Here is a 22917-nt window from a genome sequence, read left to right as displayed (position 1 = left end):
AGCATAGGTTAAAACAACATTAATACAATTTAATAAAGCATAGGATAAAACAACATAAATACAAGTTAATAAAGCATAGGATAAAACAACATAAATACAATTTAATAAAGCGTATGATAAAACAACATAAATACAATTTAATAAAGCATGGGATAAAACAACATAAATACAATTTAATAAAGCATAGGTTAAAACAACATAAATACAATTTAATAAAGGATAGGTTAAAACAACATAAATACAATTTAATAAAGCATAGGATAAAACAACATAAATACAATTTAATAAAGCACAGGATAAAACAACATAAATAAAATTTAATAAAGCATAGGATAAAACAAGATAAATAAAATTTAATAAAGCATAGGATAAAACAACATAAATACAATTTAATAAAGCATAGGATAAAACAACATAAATAAAATTTAATAAAGCATAGGATAAAAAAACATAAATACAATTTAATAAAGCATAGGATAAAACAACATAAATACAATTTAATAAAGCATAGGTTAAAACAACATAAATACAATTTAATAAAGCATAGGATAAAACAACATAAATTCAATTTAGTAAAGCATAGGATAAAACAACATAAATAAAATTTAATAAAGCATAGGATAAAACAAGATAAATAAAATTTAATAAAGCATAGGATAAAACAACATAAATACAATTTAATAAAGCATAGGATAAAACAACATAAATACAATTTAATAAAGCATAGGATAAAACAACATAAATACAATTTAATAAAGCATAGGATAAAACAACATAAATACAATTTAATAAAGCATATGTTAAAACAACATAAATACAATTTAATAAAGCATAGGATAAAACAACATAAATACAATTTAATAAAGCATAGGATAAAACAACATAAATAAAATTTAATAAAGCATAGGATAAAACAACATAAATGCAATTTAATAAAGCATAGGATAAAACAACATAAATACAATTTAATAAAGCATAGGATAAAACAACATAAATACAATTTAATAAAGCATAGGATAAAACAACATAAATACAATTTAATAAAGCATAGGATAAAACAACATAAATCAAATTTAATAAAGCATAGGTTAAAACAACATAAATACAATGTAATAAAGCATAGGACAAAACAACATAAATACAATTTAATAAAGCATAGTTTAAAACAACATAAATACAATTTAATAAAGCATAGGATAAAACCACATAAATACAATTTAATAAAGCATAGGATAAAACAACATAAATACAATATAATAAAGCATAGGACAAAACAACATAAATAAAATTTAATAAAGCATAGGTTAAAATAACATAAATACAATTTAATAAAGCATAGGACAAAACAACATAAAAACAATTTAATAAAGCATAGTATAAAACCTCAGAATTACTATTTAATAAAGCATAGGATAAAACAACATAAATACAATTTAATAAAGCATAGGATAAAACAACATAAATACAATTTAATAAAGCATAGGTTAAAACAACATAAATACAATTTAATAAAGCATAAGACAAAACAACATAAATACAATTTAATGAAGCATATGTTAAAGCAACATAAATACAATTTAATAAAGCATAGGTTAAAACAACATAAATACAATTTAATAGAGCATAGCATAAAACAACATAAATACAATTTAATAAAGCTTAGGATAAAACAACATAAATACAATTTAATAAAGCATAGGATAAAACAACATAAATACAATTTAATAAAGCATAGGATAAAACAACATAAATACAATTTAATAGAGCATAGGATAAAACAACATAAATACAATTTATAAAGCATAGGATAAAACAACATAAATACAATTTAATAAAGCATAGGATAAAACAACATAAATACAATTTAATAAAGCATAGGATTAAACAACATAAATACTATTTAATAAAGCATAGGATAAAACCACATAAATACAATTTAATAAAGCACAGGATAAAACAACATAAATAAAATTTAATAAAGCATAGGATACAACAACATAAATAAAATTTAGTAAAGCATAGGTCAAAATAACATAAATACAATTTAATAAAGCATAGGATAAAACAACATAAATACAATTTAATAAAGCATAGGATAAAACAACATAAATAAAATTTAATAAAGCATAGGATAAAACAACATAAATTCAATTTAATAAAGCATAGGATAAAACAACATAAATACAATTTAATAAAGCATAGGATAAAACAACATAAATACAATTTAATAAAGCATAGGTTAAAACAACATAAATACAATTTAATAAAGCATAGGATAAAACAACATAAATTCACTTTAATAAAGCATAGGATAAAACAACATAAATGCAATTTAATAAAGCACAGGATAAAACAACATAAATAAAATTTAATAAAGCATAGGATAAAACAAGATAAATAAAATTTAATAAAGCATAGGATAAAACAACATAAATACAATTTAATAAAGCATAGGATAAAACAACATAAATACAATTTAATAAAGCATAGGATAAAACAACATAAATACAATTTAATAAAGCATAGGATAAAACAACATAAATACAATTTAATAAAGCATAGGTTAAAACAACATAAATACAATTTAATAAAGCATAGGACAAAACAACATAAATACAATTTAATAAAGCATAGTTTAAAACAACATAAATACAATTTAATAAAGCATAGGATAAAACCACAGAAATACAATTTAATAAAGCATAGGATAAAACAACATAAATACAATTTAATAAAGCATAGGACAAAACAACATAAATACAATTTAATAAAGCATAGGATAAAACAACATAAATACAATTTAATAAAGCATAGGATAAAACAACATAAATAAAATTTAATAAAGCATAGGTTAAAATAACATAAATACAATTTAATAAAGCATAGGACAAAACAACATAAAAACAATTTAATAAAGCATAGTATAAAACCACAGAATTACTATTTAATAAAGCATAGGATAAAACAACATAAATACAATTTAATAAAGCATAGGATAAAACCACAGAAATACAATTTAATAAAGCATAGGATAAAGCAACATAAATACAATTTAATAAAGCATAAGATAAAACAACATGAATACAATTTAATAAAGCATAGGTTAAAACAACATAAATACAATTTAATAAAGCATAGGATAAAACAACATAAATTCAATTTAATAAAGCATAGGATAAAACAACATAAATACAATTTAATAAAGCATAAGATAAAACAACATGAATACAATTTAATAAAGCATAGGTTAAAACAACATAAATACAATTTAATAAAGCATAGGATAAAACAACATAAATACAATTTAATAAAGCATAGGTTAAAACAACATAAATACAATTTAATAAAGCACAGGATAAAACAACATAAATACAATTTAATAAAGCATAAGACAAAAAAACATAAATACTATTTAATAAAGCATATGTTAAAGCAACATAAATACAATTTAATAAAGCATAGGTTAAAACAACATAAATACAATTTAATAAAGCATAGGATAAAACAACCTAAATACAATTTAATAAAGCTTAGGATAAAACAACATAAATACAATTTAATAAAGCATAGGATAAAACAACATAAATACAATTTAATAAAGCATAGGATAAAACAACATAAATACAATTTAGTAGAGCATAGGCTAAAACAACATAAATACAATTTATAAAGCATAGGATAAAACAACATAAATACAATTTAATAAAGCATAGGATAAAACAACATAAATACAATTTAATAAAGCATAGGATTAAACAACATAAATACTATTTAATAAAGCATAGGATAAAACCACATAAATACAATTTAATAAAGCACAGGATAAAACAACATAAATAAAATTTAATAAAGCATAGGATACAACAACATAAATACAATTTAGTAAAGCATAGGTCAAAATAACATAAATACAATTTAATAAAGCATAGGATAAAACAACATAAATACAATTTAATAAAGCATAGGATAAAACAACATAAATAAAATTTAATAAAGCATAGGATAAAACAACATAAATTCAATTTAATAAAGCATAGGATAAAACAACATAAATACAATTTAATAAAGCATAGGTTAAAACAACATAAATACAATTTAATAAAGCATAGGATAAAACAACATAAATACAAGTTAATAAAGCATAGGATAAAACAACATAAATACAATTTAATAAAGCGTATGATAAAACAACATAAATACAATTTAATAAAGCATGGGATAAAACAACATAAATACAATTTAATAAAGCATAGGTTAAAACAACATAAATACAATTTAATAAAGGATAGGTTAAAACAACATAAATACAATTTAATAAAGCATAGGATAAAACAACATAAATTCAATTTAATAAAGCATAGGATAAAACAACATAAATTCACTTTAATAAAGCATAGGATAAAACAACATAAATGCAATTTAATAAAGCACAGGATAAAACAACATAAATAAAATTTAATAAAGCATAGGATACAACAAAATAAATAAAATTTAGTAAAGCATAGGTCAAAATAACATAAATACAATTTAATAAAGCATAGGATAAAACAACATAAATACAATTTAATAAAGCATAGGATAAAACAACATAAATAAAATTTAATAAAGCATAGGATAAAACAACATAAATTCAATTTAATAAAGCATAGGATAAAACAACATAAATACAATTTAATAAAGCATAGGATAAAACAACATAAATACAATTTAATAAAGCATAGGTTAAAACAACATAAATACAATTTAATAAAGCATAGGATAAAACAACATAAATTCACTTTAATAAAGCATAGGATAAAACAACATAAATGCAATTTAATAAAGCACAGGATAAAACAACATAAATAAAATTTAATAAAGCATAGGATAAAACAAGATAAATAAAATTTAATAAAGCATAGGATAAAACAACATAAATACAATTTAATAAAGCATAGGATAAAACAACATAAATACAATTTAATAAAGCATAGGATAAAACAACATAAATACAATTTAATAAAGCATAGGATAAAACAACATAAATACAATTTAATAAAGCATAGGTTAAAACAACATAAATACAATTTAATAAAGCATAGGACAAAACAACATAAATACAATTTAATAAAGCATAGTTTAAAACAACATAAATACAATTTAATAAAGCATAGGATAAAACCACAGAAATACAATTTAATAAAGCATAGGATAAAACAACATAAATACAATTTAATAAAGCATAGGACAAAACAACATAAATACAATTTAATAAAGCATAGGATAAAACAACATAAATACAATTTAATAAAGCATAGGATAAAACAACATAAATAAAATTTAATAAAGCATAGGTTAAAATAACATAAATACAATTTAATAAAGCATAGGACAAAACAACATAAAAACAATTTAATAAAGCATAGTATAAAACCACAGAATTACTATTTAATAAAGCATAGGATAAAACAACATAAATACAATTTAATAAAGCATAGGATAAAACCACAGAAATACAATTTAATAAAGCATAGGATAAAGCAACATAAATACAATTTAATAAAGCATAAGATAAAACAACATGAATACAATTTAATAAAGCATAGGTTAAAACAACATAAATACAATTTAATAAAGCATAGGATAAAACAACATAAATTCAATTTAATAAAGCATAGGATAAAACAACATAAATACAATTTAATAAAGCATAAGATAAAACAACATGAATACAATTTAATAAAGCATAGGTTAAAACAACATAAATACAATTTAATAAAGCATAGGATAAAACAACATAAATACAATTTAATAAAGCATAGGTTAAAACAACATAAATACAATTTAATAAAGCACAGGATAAAACAACATAAATACAATTTAATAAAGCATAAGACAAAAAAACATAAATACAATTTAATAAAGCATATGTTAAAGCAACATAAATACAATTTAATAAAGCATAGGTTAAAACAACATAAATACAATTTAATAAAGCATAGGATAAAACAACCTAAATACAATTTAATAAAGCTTAGGATAAAACAACATAAATACAATTTAATAAAGCATAGGATAAAACAACATAAATACAATTTAATAAAGCATAGGATAAAACAACATAAATACAATTTAGTAGAGCATAGGCTAAAACAACATAAATACAATTTATAAAGCATAGGATAAAACAACATAAATACAATTTAATAAAGCATAGGATAAAACAACATAAATACAATTTAATAAAGCATAGGATTAAACAACATAAATACTATTTAATAAAGCATAGGATAAAACCACATAAATACAATTTAATAAAGCACAGGATAAAACAACATAAATAAAATTTAATAAAGCATAGGATACAACAACATAAATACAATTTAGTAAAGCATAGGTCAAAATAACATAAATACAATTTAATAAAGCATAGGATAAAACAACATAAATACAATTTAATAAAGCATAGGATTAAACAACATAAATACTATTTAATAAAGCATAGGATAAAACCACATAAATACAATTTAATAAAGCACAGGATAAAACAACATAAATAAAATTTAATAAAGCATAGGATACAACAACATAAATACAATTTAGTAAAGCATAGGTCAAAATAACATAAATACAATTTAATAAAGCATAGGATAAAACAACATAAATACAATTTAATAAAGCATAGGATAAAACAACATAAATAAAATTTAATAAAGCATAGGATAAAACAACATAAATTCAATTTAATAAAGCATAGGATAAAACAACATAAATACAATTTAATAAAGCATAGGTTAAAACAACATAAATACAATTTAATAAAGCATAGGATAAAACAACATAAATACAAGTTAATAAAGCATAGGATAAAACAACATAAATACAATTTAATAAAGCGTATGATAAAACAACATAAATACAATTTAATAAAGCATGGGATAAAACAACATAAATACAATTTAATAAAGCATAGGTTAAAACAACATAAATACAATTTAATAAAGGATAGGTTAAAACAACATAAATACAATTTAATAAAGCATAGGATAAAACAACATAAATTCAATTTAATAAAGCATAGGATAAAACAACATAAATTCACTTTAATAAAGCATAGGATAAAACAACATAAATGCAATTTAATAAAGCACAGGATAAAACAACATAAATAAAATTTAATAAAGCATAGGATACAACAAAATAAATAAAATTTAGTAAAGCATAGGTCAAAATAACATAAATACAATTTAATAAAGCATAGGATAAAACAACATAAATACAATTTAATAAAGCATAGGATAAAACAACATAAATAAAATTTAATAAAGCATAGGATAAAACAACATAAATTCAATTTAATAAAGCATAGGATAAAACAACATAAATACAATTTAATAAAGCATAGGATAAAACAACATAAATACAATTTAATAAAGCATAGGTTAAAACAACATAAATACAATTTAATAAAGCATAGGATAAAACAACATAAATTCACTTTAATAAAGCATAGGATAAAACAACATAAATGCAATTTAATAAAGCACAGGATAAAACAACATAAATAAAATTTAATAAAGCATAGGATAAAACAAGATAAATAAAATTTAATAAAGCATAGGATAAAACAACATAAATACAATTTAATAAAGCATAGGATAAAACAACATAAATACAATTTAATAAAGCATAGGATAAAACAACATAAATACAATTTAATAAAGCATAGGATAAAACAACATAAATACAATTTAATAAAGCATAGGTTAAAACAACATAAATACAATTTAATAAAGCATAGGACAAAACAACATAAATACAATTTAATAAAGCATAGTTTAAAACAACATAAATACAATTTAATAAAGCATAGGATAAAACCACAGAAATACAATTTAATAAAGCATAGGATAAAACAACATAAATACAATTTAATAAAGCATAGGACAAAACAACATAAATACAATTTAATAAAGCATAGGATAAAACAACATAAATACAATTTAATAAAGCATAGGATAAAACAACATAAATAAAATTTAATAAAGCATAGGTTAAAATAACATAAATACAATTTAATAAAGCATAGGACAAAACAACATAAAAACAATTTAATAAAGCATAGTATAAAACCACAGAATTACTATTTAATAAAGCATAGGATAAAACAACATAAATACAATTTAATAAAGCATAGGATAAAACCACAGAAATACAATTTAATAAAGCATAGGATAAAGCAACATAAATACAATTTAATAAAGCATAAGATAAAACAACATGAATACAATTTAATAAAGCATAGGTTAAAACAACATAAATACAATTTAATAAAGCATAGGATAAAACAACATAAATTCAATTTAATAAAGCATAGGATAAAACAACATAAATACAATTTAATAAAGCATAAGATAAAACAACATGAATACAATTTAATAAAGCATAGGTTAAAACAACATAAATACAATTTAATAAAGCATAGGATAAAACAACATAAATACAATTTAATAAAGCATAGGTTAAAACAACATAAATACAATTTAATAAAGCACAGGATAAAACAACATAAATACAATTTAATAAAGCATAAGACAAAAAAACATAAATACAATTTAATAAAGCATATGTTAAAGCAACATAAATACAATTTAATAAAGCATAGGTTAAAACAACATAAATACAATTTAATAAAGCATAGGATAAAACAACCTAAATACAATTTAATAAAGCTTAGGATAAAACAACATAAATACAATTTAATAAAGCATAGGATAAAACAACATAAATACAATTTAATAAAGCATAGGATAAAACAACATAAATACAATTTAGTAGAGCATAGGCTAAAACAACATAAATACAATTTATAAAGCATAGGATAAAACAACATAAATACAATTTAATAAAGCATAGGATAAAACAACATAAATACAATTTAATAAAGCATAGGATTAAACAACATAAATACTATTTAATAAAGCATAGGATAAAACCACATAAATACAATTTAATAAAGCACAGGATAAAACAACATAAATAAAATTTAATAAAGCATAGGATACAACAACATAAATACAATTTAGTAAAGCATAGGTCAAAATAACATAAATACAATTTAATAAAGCATAGGATAAAACAACATAAATACAATTTAATAAAGCATAGGATAAAACAACATAAATAAAATTTAATAAAGCATAGGATAAAACAACATAAATTCAATTTAATAAAGCATAGGATAAAACAACATAAATACAATTTAATAAAGCATAGGTTAAAACAACATAAATACAATTTAATAAAGCATAGGATAAAACAACATAAATACAAGTTAATAAAGCATAGGATAAAACAACATAAATACAATTTAATAAAGCGTATGATAAAACAACATAAATACAATTTAATAAAGCATGGGATAAAACAACATAAATACAATTTAATAAAGCATAGGTTAAAACAACATAAATACAATTTAATAAAGCATAGGATAAAACAACATAAATACAATATAATAAAGCATAGGATAAAACAACATAAATCAAATTTAATAAAGCATAGGTTAAAACAACATAAATACAATGTAATAAAGCATAGGACAAAACAACATAAATACAATTTAATAAAGCATAGTTTAAAACAGCATAAATACAATTTAATAAAGCATAGGATAAAACCACAGAAATACAATTTAATAAAGCATAGGATAAAACAACATAAATACAATATAATAAAGCATAGGACAAAACAACATAAATAAAATTTAATAAAGCATAGGATACAACAACATAAATAAAATTTAGTAGAGCATAAGCTAAAACAACATAAATACAATTTATAAAGCATAGGATAAAACAACATAAATACAATTTAATAAAGCATAGGATAAAACAACATAAATACAATTTAATAAAGCATAGGATTAAACAACATAAATACAATATAATAAAGCATAGGACAAAACAACATAAATAAAATTTAATAAAGCATAGGATACAACAACATAAATAAAATTTAGTAGAGCATAAGCTAAAACAACATAAATACAATTTATAAAGCATAGGATAAAACAACATAAATACAATTTAATAAAGCATAGGATAAAACAACATAAATACAATTTAATAAAGCATAGGATAAAACAACATAAATACAATTTAATAAAGCACAGGATAAAACAACATAAATAAAATTTAATAAATCATAGGATACAACAACATAAATACAATTTAGTAAAGCATAGGTCAAAATAACATAAATACAATTTAATAAAGCATAGGATAAAACAACATAAATACAATTTAATAAAGCATAGGATAAAACAACATAAATACAAGTTAATAAAGCATAGGATAAAACAACATAAATACAATTTAATAAAGCGTATGATAAAACAACATAAATACAATTTAATAAAGCATGGGATAAAACAACATAAATACAATTTAATAAAGCATAGGTTAAAACAACATAAATACAATTTAATAAAGGATAGGTTAAAACAACATAAATACAATTTAATAAAGCATAGGATAAAACAACATAAATTCAATTTAATAAAGCATAGGATAAAACAACATAAATACAATTTAATAAAGCACAGGATAAAACAACATAAATAAAATTTAATAAAGCATAGGATAAAACAAGATAAATAAAATTTAATAAAGCATAGGATAAAACAACATAAATACAATTTAATAAAGCATAGGATAAAACAACATAAATAAAATTTAATAAAGCATAGGATAAAAAAACATAAATACAATTTAATAAAGCATAGGATAAAACAACATAAATACAATTTAATAAAGCATAGGTTAAAACAACATAAATACAATTTAATAAAGCATAGGATAAAACAACATAAATTCAATTTAGTAAAGCATAGGATAAAACAACATAAATAAAATTTAATAAAGCATAGGATAAAACAAGATAAATAAAATTTAATAAAGCATAGGATAAAACAACATAAATACAATTTAATAAAGCATAGGATAAAACAACATAAATACAATTTAATAAAGCATAGGATAAAACAACATAAATACAATTTAATAAAGCATAGGATAAAACAACATAAATACAATTTAATAAAGCATATGTTAAAACAACATAAATACAATTTAATAAAGCATAGGATAAAACAACATAAATACAATTTAATAAAGCATAGGATAAAACAACATAAATAAAATTTAATAAAGCATAGGATAAAACAACATAAATACAATTTAATAAAGCATAGGATAAAACAACATAAATACAATTTAATAAAGCATAGGATAAAACAACATAAATACAATTTAATAAAGCATAGGATAAAACAACATAAATACAATTTAATAAAGCATAGGATAAAACAACATAAATCAAATTTAATAAAGCATAGGTTAAAACAACATAAATACAATGTAATAAAGCATAGGACAAAACAACATAAATACAATTTAATAAAGCATAGTTTAAAACAACATAAATACAATTTAATAAAGCATAGGATAAAACCACATAAATACAATTTAATAAAGCATAGGATAAAACAACATAAATACAATATAATAAAGCATAGGACAAAACAACATAAATAAAATTTAATAAAGCATAGGTTAAAATAACATAAATACAATTTAATAAAGCATAGGACAAAACAACATAAAAACAATTTAATAAAGCATAGTATAAAACCACAGAATTACTATTTAATAAAGCATAGGATAAAACAACATAAATACAATTTAATAAAGCATAGGATAAAACAACATAAATACAATTTAATAAAGCATAGGTTAAAACAACATAAATACAATTTAATAAAGCATAAGACAAAACAACATAAATACAATTTAATGAAGCATATGTTAAAGCAACATAAATACAATTTAATAAAGCATAGGTTAAAACAACATAAATACAATTTAATAGAGCATAGGATAAAACAACATAAATACAATTTAATAAAGCTTAGGATAAAACAACATAAATACAATTTAATAAAGCATAGGATAAAACAACATAAATACAATTTAATAAAGCATAGGATAAAACAACATAAATACAATTTAATAGAGCATAGGATAAAACAACATAAATACAATTTATAAAGCATAGGATAAAACAACATAAATACAATTTAATAAAGCATAGGATAAAACAACATAAATACAATTTAATAAAGCATAGGATTAAACAACATAAATACTATTTAATAAAGCATAGGATAAAACCACATAAATACAATTTAATAAAGCACAGGATAAAACAACATAAATAAAATTTAATAAAGCATAGGATACAACAACATAAATAAAATTTAGTAAAGCATAGGTCAAAATAACATAAATACAATTTAATAAAGCATAGGATAAAACAACATAAATACAATTTAATAAAGCATAGGATAAAACAACATAAATAAAATTTAATAAAGCATAGGATAAAACAACATAAATTCAATTTAATAAAGCATAGGATAAAACAACATAAATACAATTTAATAAAGCATAGGATAAAACAACATAAATACAATTTAATAAAGCATAGGTTAAAACAACATAAATACAATTTAATAAAGCATAGGATAAAACAACATAAATTCATTTTAATAAAGCATAGGATAAAACAACATAAATGCAATTTAATAAAGCACAGGATAAAACAACATAAATAAAATTTAATAAAGCATAGGATAAAACAAGATAAATAAAATTTAATAAAGCATAGGATAAAACAACATAAATACAATTTAATAAAGCATAGGATAAAACAACATAAATACAATTTAATAAAGCATAGGATAAAACAACATAAATACAATTTAATAAAGCATAGGATAAAACAACATAAATACAATTTAATAAAGCATAGGTTAAAACAACATAAATACAATTTAATAAAGCATAGGACAAAACAACATAAATACAATTTAATAAAGCATAGTTTAAAACAACATAAATACAATTTAATAAAGCATAGGATAAAACCACAGAAATACAATTTAATAAAGCATAGGATAAAACAACATAAATACAATTTAATAAAGCATAGGACAAAACAACATAAATACAATTTAATAAAGCATAGGATAAAACAACATAAATACAATTTAATAAAGCATAGGATAAAACAACATAAATAAAATTTAATAAAGCATAGGTTAAAATAACATAAATACAATTTAATAAAGCATAGGACAAAACAACATAAAAACAATTTAATAAAGCATAGTATAAAACCACAGAATTACTATTTAATAAAGCATAGGATAAAACAACATAAATACAATTTAATAAAGCATAGGATAAAACCACAGAAATACAATTTAATAAAGCATAGGATAAAGCAACATAAATACAATTTAATAAAGCATAAGATAAAACAACATGAATACAATTTAATAAAGCATAGGTTAAAACAACATAAATACAATTTAATAAAGCATAGGATAAAACAACATAAATTCAATTTAATAAAGCATAGGATAAAACAACATAAATACAATTTAATAAAGCATAAGATAAAACAACATGAATACAATTTAATAAAGCATAGGTTAAAACAACATAAATACAATTTAATAAAGCATAGGATAAAACAACATAAATACAATTTAATAAAGCATAGGTTAAAACAACATAAATACAATTTAATAAAGCACAGGATAAAACAACATAAATACAATTTAATAAAGCATAAGACAAAAAAACATAAATACTATTTAATAAAGCATATGTTAAAGCAACATAAATACAATTTAATAAAGCATAGGTTAAAACAACATAAATACAATTTAATAAAGCATAGGATAAAACAACCTAAATACAATTTAATAAAGCTTAGGATAAAACAACATAAATACAATTTAATAAAGCATAGGATAAAACAACATAAATACAATTTAATAAAGCATAGGATAAAACAACATAAATACAATTTAGTAGAGCATAGGCTAAAACAACATAAATACAATTTATAAAGCATAGGATAAAACAACATAAATACAATTTAATAAAGCATAGGATAAAACAACATAAATACAATTTAATAAAGCATAGGATTAAACAACATAAATACTATTTAATAAAGCATAGGATAAAACCACATAAATACAATTTAATAAAGCACAGGATAAAACAACATAAATAAAATTTAATAAAGCATAGGATACAACAACATAAATACAATTTAGTAAAGCATAGGTCAAAATAACATAAATACAATTTAATAAAGCATAGGATAAAACAACATAAATACAATTTAATAAAGCATAGGATAAAACAACATAAATAAAATTTAATAAAGCATAGGATAAAACAACATAAATTCAATTTAATAAAGCATAGGATAAAACAACATAAATACAATTTAATAAAGCATAGGTTAAAACAACATAAATACAATTTAATAAAGCATAGGATAAAACAACATAAATACAAGTTAATAAAGCATAGGATAAAACAACATAAATACAATTTAATAAAGCGTATGATAAAACAACATAAATACAATTTAATAAAGCATGGGATAAAACAACATAAATACAATTTAATAAAGCATAGGTTAAAACAACATAAATACAATTTAATAAAGGATAGGTTAAAACAACATAAATACAATTTAATAAAGCATAGGATAAAACAACATAAATTCAATTTAATAAAGCATAGGATAAAACAACATAAATTCACTTTAATAAAGCATAGGATAAAACAACATAAATGCAATTTAATAAAGCACAGGATAAAACAACATAAATAAAATTTAATAAAGCATAGGATACAACAACATAAATAAAATTTAGTAAAGCATAGGTCAAAATAACATAAATACAATTTAATAAAGCATAGGATAAAACAACATAAATACAATTTAATAAAGCATAGGATAAAACAACATAAATAAAATTTAATAAAGCATAGGATAAAACAACATAAATTCAATTTAATAAAGCATAGGATAAAACAACATAAATACAATTTAATAAAGCATAGGATAAAACAACATAAATACAATTTAATAAAGCATAGGTTAAAACAACATAAATACAATTTAATAAAGCATAGGATAAAACAACATAAATTCACTTTAATAAAGCATAGGATAAAACAACATAAATGCAATTTAATAAAGCACAGGATAAAACAACATAAATAAAATTTAATAAAGCATAGGATAAAACAAGATAAATAAAATTTAATAAAGCATAGGATAAAACAACATAAATACAATTTAATAAAGCATAGGATAAAACAACATAAATACAATTTAATAAAGCATAGGATAAAACAACATAAATACAATTTAATAAAGCATAGGATAAAACAACATAAATACAATTTAATAAAGCATAGGTTAAAACAACATAAATACAATTTAATAAAGCATAGGACAAAACAACATAAATACAATTTAATAAAGCATAGTTTAAAACAACATAAATACAATTTAATAAAGCATAGGATAAAACCACAGAAATACAATTTAATAAAGCATAGGATAAAACAACATAAATACAATTTAATAAAGCATAGGACAAAACAACATAAATACAATTTAATAAAGCATAGGATAAAACAACATAAATACAATTTAATAAAGCATAGGATAAAACAACATAAATAAAATTTAATAAAGCATAGGTTAAAATAACATAAATACAATTTAATAAAGCATAGGACAAAACAACATAAAAACAATTTAATAAAGCATAGTATAAAACCACAGAATTACTATTTAATAAAGCATAGGATAAAACAACATAAATACAATTTAATAAAGCATAGGATAAAACCACAGAAATACAATTTAATAAAGCATAGGATAAAGCAACATAAATACAATTTAATAAAGCATAAGATAAAACAACATGAATACAATTTAATAAAGCATAGGTTAAAACAACATAAATACAATTTAATAAAGCATAGGATAAAACAACATAAATTCAATTTAATAAAGCATAGGATAAAACAACATAAATACAATTTAATAAAGCATAAGATAAAACAACATGAATACAATTTAATAAAGCATAGGTTAAAACAACATAAATACAATTTAATAAAGCATAGGATAAAACAACATAAATACAATTTAATAAAGCATAGGTTAAAACAACATAAATACAATTTAATAAAGCACAGGATAAAACAACATAAATACAATTTAATAAAGCATAAGACAAAAAAACATAAATACAATTTAATAAAGCATATGTTAAAGCAACATAAATACAATTTAATAAAGCATAGGTTAAAACAACATAAATACAATTTAATAAAGCATAGGATAAAACAACCTAAATACAATTTAATAAAGCTTAGGATAAAACAACATAAATACAATTTAATAAAGCATAGGATAAAACAACATAAATACAATTTAATAAAGCATAGGATAAAACAACATAAATACAATTTAGTAGAGCATAGGCTAAAACAACATAAATACAATTTATAAAGCATAGGATAAAACAACATAAATACAATTTAATAAAGCATAGGATAAAACAACATAAATACAATTTAATAAAGCATAGGATTAAACAACATAAATACTATTTAATAAAGCATAGGATAAAACCACATAAATACAATTTAATAAAGCACAGGATAAAACAACATAAATAAAATTTAATAAAGCATAGGATACAACAACATAAATACAATTTAGTAAAGCATAGGTCAAAATAACATAAATACAATTTAATAAAGCATAGGATAAAACAACATAAATACAATTTAATAAAGCATAGGATAAAACAACATAAATAAAATTTAATAAAGCATAGGATAAAACAACATAAATTCAATTTAATAAAGAATAGGATAAAACAACATAAATACAATTTAATAAAGCATAGGTTAAAACAACATAAATACAATTTAATAAAGCATAGGATAAAACAACATAAATACAAGTTAATAAAGCATAGGATAAAACAACATAAATACAATTTAATAAAGCGTATGATAAAACAACATAAATACAATTTAATAAAGCATGGGATAAAACAACATAAATACAATTTAATAAAGCATAGGTTAAAACAACATAAATACAATTTAATAAAGGATAGGTTAAAACAACATAAATACAATTTAATAAAGCATAGGATAAAACAACATAAATTCAATTTAATAAAGCATAGGATAAAACAACATAAATACAATTTAATAAAGCACAGGAAAAAACAACATAAATAAAATTTAATAAAGCATAGGATAAAACAAGATAAATAAAATTTAATAAAGCATAGGATAAAACAACATAAATACAATTTAATAAAGCATAGGATAAAACAACATAAATAAAATTTAATAAAGCATAGGATAAAAAAACATAAATACAATTTAATAAAGCATAGGATAAAACAACATAAATACAATTTAATAAAGCATAGGTTAAAACAACATAAATACAATTTAATAAAGCATAGGATAAAACAACATAAATTCAATTTAGTAAAGCATAGGATAAAACAACATAAATAAAATTTAATAAAGCATAGGATAAAACAAGATAAATAAAATTTAATAAAGCATAGGATAAAACAACATAAATACAATTTAATAAAGCATAGGATAAAACAACATAAATACAATTTAATAAAGCATAGGATAAAACAACATAAATACAATTTAATAAAGCATAGGATAAAACAACATAAATACAATTTAATAAAGCATAGGTTAAAACAACATAAATACAATTTAATAAAGCATAGGATAAAACAACATAAATACAATTTAGTAAAGCATAGGATAAAACAACATAAATAAAATTTAATAAAGCATAGGATAAAACAACATAAATACAATTTAATAAAGCATAGGATAAAACAACATAAATACAATTTAATAAAGCATAGGATAAAACAACATAAATACAATTTAATAAAGCATAGGATAAAACAACATAAATACAATTTAATAAAGCATAGGATAAAACAACATAAATCAAATTTAATAAAGCATAGGTTAAAACAACATAAATACAATGTAATAAAGCATAGGACAAAACAACATAAATACAATTTAATAAAGCATAGTTTAAAACAACATAAATACAATTTAATAAAGCATAGGATAAAACCACAGAAATACAATTTAATAAAGCATAGGATAAAACAACATAAATACAATATAATAAAGCATAGGACAAAACAACATAAATAAAATTTAATAAAGCATAGGATACAACAACATAAATAAAATTTAGTAAAGCATAGGTCAAAATAACATAAATACAATTTAATAAAGCATAGGATAAAACAACATAAATACAATTTAATAAAGCATAGGATAAAACAACATAAATAACATTTAATAAAGCATAGGATAAAACAACATAAATACAATTTAATAAAGCATAGTATAAAACAACGTAAATAAAATTTAATAAAGCATAGGATAAAACAACATAAATACAATTTAATAAAGCATAGGATAAAACAACATAAATACAATTTAATAAAGCATAGTTTAAAACAACATAAATACAATTTAATAAAGCATAGGATAGAACAACATAAATCAAATTTAATAAAGCATAGGTTAAAACAACATAAATACAATTTAATAAAGCATAGGACAAAACAACATAAATACAATTTAATAAAGCATAGTATAAAACAACGTAAATAAAATTTAATAAAGCATAGGATAAAACAACATAAATACAATTTAATAAAGCATAGGATAGAACAACATAAATCAAATTTAATAAAGCATAGGTTAAAACAACATAAATACAATTTAATAAAGCATAGGATAAAACAACCTAAATACAATTTAATAAAGCTTAGGATAAAACAACATAAATACAATTTAATAAAGCATAGGATAAAACAACATAAATACAATTTAATAAAGCATAGGATAAAACAACATAAATACAATTTAGTAGAGCATAGGCTAAAACAACATAAATACAATTTATAAAGCATAGGATAAAACAACATAAATACAATTTAATAAAGCATAGGATAAAACAACATAAATACAATTTAATAAAGCATAGGATTAAACAACATAAATACTATTTAATAAAGCATAGGATAAAACCACATAAATACAATTTAATAAAGCACAGGATAAAACAACATAAATAAAATTTAATAAAGCATAGGATACAACAACATAAATACAATTTAGTAAAGCATAGGTCAAAATAACATAAATACAATTTAATAAAGCATAGGATAAAACAACATAAATACAATTTAATAAAGCATAGGATAAAACAACATAAATAAAATTTAATAAAGCATAGGATAAAACAACATAAATTCAATTTAATAAAGCATAGGATAAAACAACATAAATACAATTTAATAAAGCATAGGTTAAAACAACATAAATACAATTTAATAAAGCATAGGATAAAACAACATAAATACAAGTTAATAAAGCATAGGATAAAACAACATAAATACAATTTAATAAAGCGTATGATAAAACAACATAAATACAATTTAATAAAGCATGGGATAAAACAACATAAATACAATTTAATAAAGCATAGGTTAAAACAACATAAATACAATTTAATAAAGGATAGGTTAAAACAACATAAATACAATTTAATAAAGCATAGGATAAAACAACATAAATTCAATTTAATAAAGCATAGGATAAAACAACATAAATACAATTTAATAAAGCACAGGATAAAACAACATAAATAAAATTTAATAAAGCATAGGATAAAACAAGATAAATAAAATTTAATAAAGCATAGGATAAAACAACATAAATAGAATTTAATAAAGCATAGGATAAAACAACATGAATAAAATTTAATAAAGCATAGGATAAAAAAACATAAATACAATTTAATAAAGCATAGGATAAAACAACATAAATACAATTTAATAAAGCATAGGTTAAAACAACATAAATACAATTTAATAAAGCATAGGATAAAACAACATAAATTCAATTTAGTAAAGCATAGGATAAAACAACATAAATAAAATTTAATAAAGCATAGGATAAAACAAGATAAATAAAATTTAATAAAGCATAGGATAAAACAACATAAATACAATTTAATAAAGCATAGGATAAAACAACATAAATACAATTTAATAAAGCATAGGATAAAACAACATAAATACAATTTAATAAAGCATAGGATAAAACAACATAAATACAATTTAATAAAGCATAGGTTAAAACAACATAAATACAATTTAATAAAGCATAGGATAAAACAACATAAATACAATTTAATAAAGCATAGGATAAAACAACATAAATACAATTTAATAAAGCATAGGATAAAACAACATAAATACAATTTAATAAAGCATAGGATAAAACAACATAAATACAATTTAATAAAGCATAGGATAAAACAACATAAATACAATTTAATAAAGCATAGGATAAAACAACATAAATACAATTTAATAAAGCATAGGATAAAACAACATAAATCAAATTTAATAAAGCATAGGTTAAAACAACATAAATACAATTTAATAAAGCATAGGATAAAACAACATAAATACAATTTAATAAAGCATAGGATAAAACAACATAAATACAATTTAATAAAGCATAGGTTAAAACAACATAAATACAATTTAATAAAGCATAGGATAAAACAACATAAATACAATTTAATAAAGCATAGGATAAAACAACATAAATAAAATTTAATAAAGCATAGGATAAAACAACATAAATACAATTTAATAAAGCATAGGATAAAACAACATAAATACAATTTAATAAAGCATAGGATAAAACAACATAAATACAATTTAATAAAGCATAGGATAAAACAACATAAATACAATTTAATAAAGCATAGGATAAAACAACATAAATCAAATTTAATAAAGCATAGGTTAAAACAACATAAATACAATATAATAAAGCAGGACAAAACAACATAAATAAAATTTAATAAAGCATAGGATACAACAACATAAATAAAATTTAGTAAAGCATAGGTCAAAATAACATAAATACAATTTAATAAAGCATAGGATAAAACAACATAAATACAATTTAATAAAGCATAGGATAAAACAACATAAATAAAATTTAATAAAGCATAGGATAAAACAACATAAATTCAATTTAATAAAGCATAGGATAAAACAACAAAAATACAATTTAATAAAGCATAGGATAAAACAACATAAATCAAATTTAATAAAGCATAGGATAAAACAACATAAATACAATTTAATAAAGCATAGGATAAAACAACATAAATACAATTTAATAAAGCATAGGATAAAACAACATAAATACAATTTAATAAAGCATAGGATAAAACAACATAAATAAAATTTAATAAAGCATAGGTTAAAACAACATAAATCAAATTTAATAAAGCATAGGTTAAAACAACATAAATACAATGTAATAAAGCATAGGACAAAACAACATAAATACAATTTAATAAAGCATAGTTTAAAACAACATAAATACAATTTAATAAAGCATAGGATAAAACCACAGAAATACAATTTAATAAAGCATAGGATAAAACAACATAAATACAATATAATAAAGCATAGGACAAAACAACATAAATAAAATTTAATAAAGCATAGGATACAACAACATAAATACAATTTAGTAAAGCATAGGACAAAATAACATAAATACAATTTAATAAAGCATAGGATAAAACAACATAAATACAATGTAATAAAGCATAGGATAAAACAACATAAATAAAATTTAATAAAGCATAGGATAAAACAACATAAATTCAATTTAATAAAGCATAGGATAAAACAACATAAATACAATTTAATAAAGCATAGGATAAAACAACATAAATCAAATTTAATAAAGCATATGTTAAAACAACATAAATACAATTTAATAAAGCATAGGTTAAAACAACATAAATACAATTTAATAAAGCATAGGATAAAACAACATAAATACAATTTAATAAAGCATAGGATAAAACAAGATAAATAAAATTTAATAAAGCATAGGATAAAACAACATAAATACAATTTAATAAAGCATAGGATAAAACAACATAAATAAAATTTAATAAAGCATAGGATAAAAAAACATAAATACAATTTAATAAAGCATAGGATAAAACAACATAAATACAATTTAATAAAGCATAGGTTAAAACAACATAAATACAATTTAATAAAGCATAGGATAAAACAACATAAATTCAATTTAGTAAAGCATAGGATAAAACAACATAAATAAAATTTAATAAAGCATAGGATAAAACAAGATAAATAAAATTTAATAAAGCATAGGATAAAACAACATAAATACAATTTAATAAAGCATAGGATAAAACAACATAAATAACATTTAATAAAGCATAGGATAAAAAAACATAAATACAATTTAATAAAGCATAGGATAAAACAACATAAATACAATTTAATAAAGCATAGGTTAAAACAACATAAATACAATTTAATAAAGCATAGGTTAAAACAACATAAATACAATTTAATAAAGCATAGGATAAAACAACATGAATACAATTTAATAAAGCATAGGATAAAACAACATAAATAAAATTTAATAAAGCATAGGATAAAACAACATAAATACAATTTAATAAAGCATAGGTTAAAACAACATAAATACAATTTAATAAAGCATAGGATAAAACAACATAAATACAATTTAATAAAGCATAGGATAAAACAACATAAATAAAATTTAATAAAGCATAGGATAAAACAACATAAATACAATTTAATAAAGCATAGGATAAAACAACATAAATACAATTTAATAAAGCATAGGATAAAACAACATAAATACAATTTAATAAAGCATAGGATAAAACAGCATAAAAACAATTTAATAAAGCATAGGATAAAACAACATAAATCAAATTTAATAAAGCATAGGTTAAAACAACATAAATACAATGTAATAAAGCATAGGACAAAACAACATAAATACAATTTAA

This window comes from Phyllobates terribilis, unplaced genomic scaffold (assembly GCF_046119375.1).
Source record: "Phyllobates terribilis strain yellow unplaced genomic scaffold, ASM4611937v1 Scaffold_118__1_contigs__length_5260490, whole genome shotgun sequence".
Lineage (NCBI taxonomy): Eukaryota > Metazoa > Chordata > Amphibia > Anura > Dendrobatidae > Phyllobates > Phyllobates terribilis.
Note: the sequence above shows the minus strand (reverse complement) of the source record.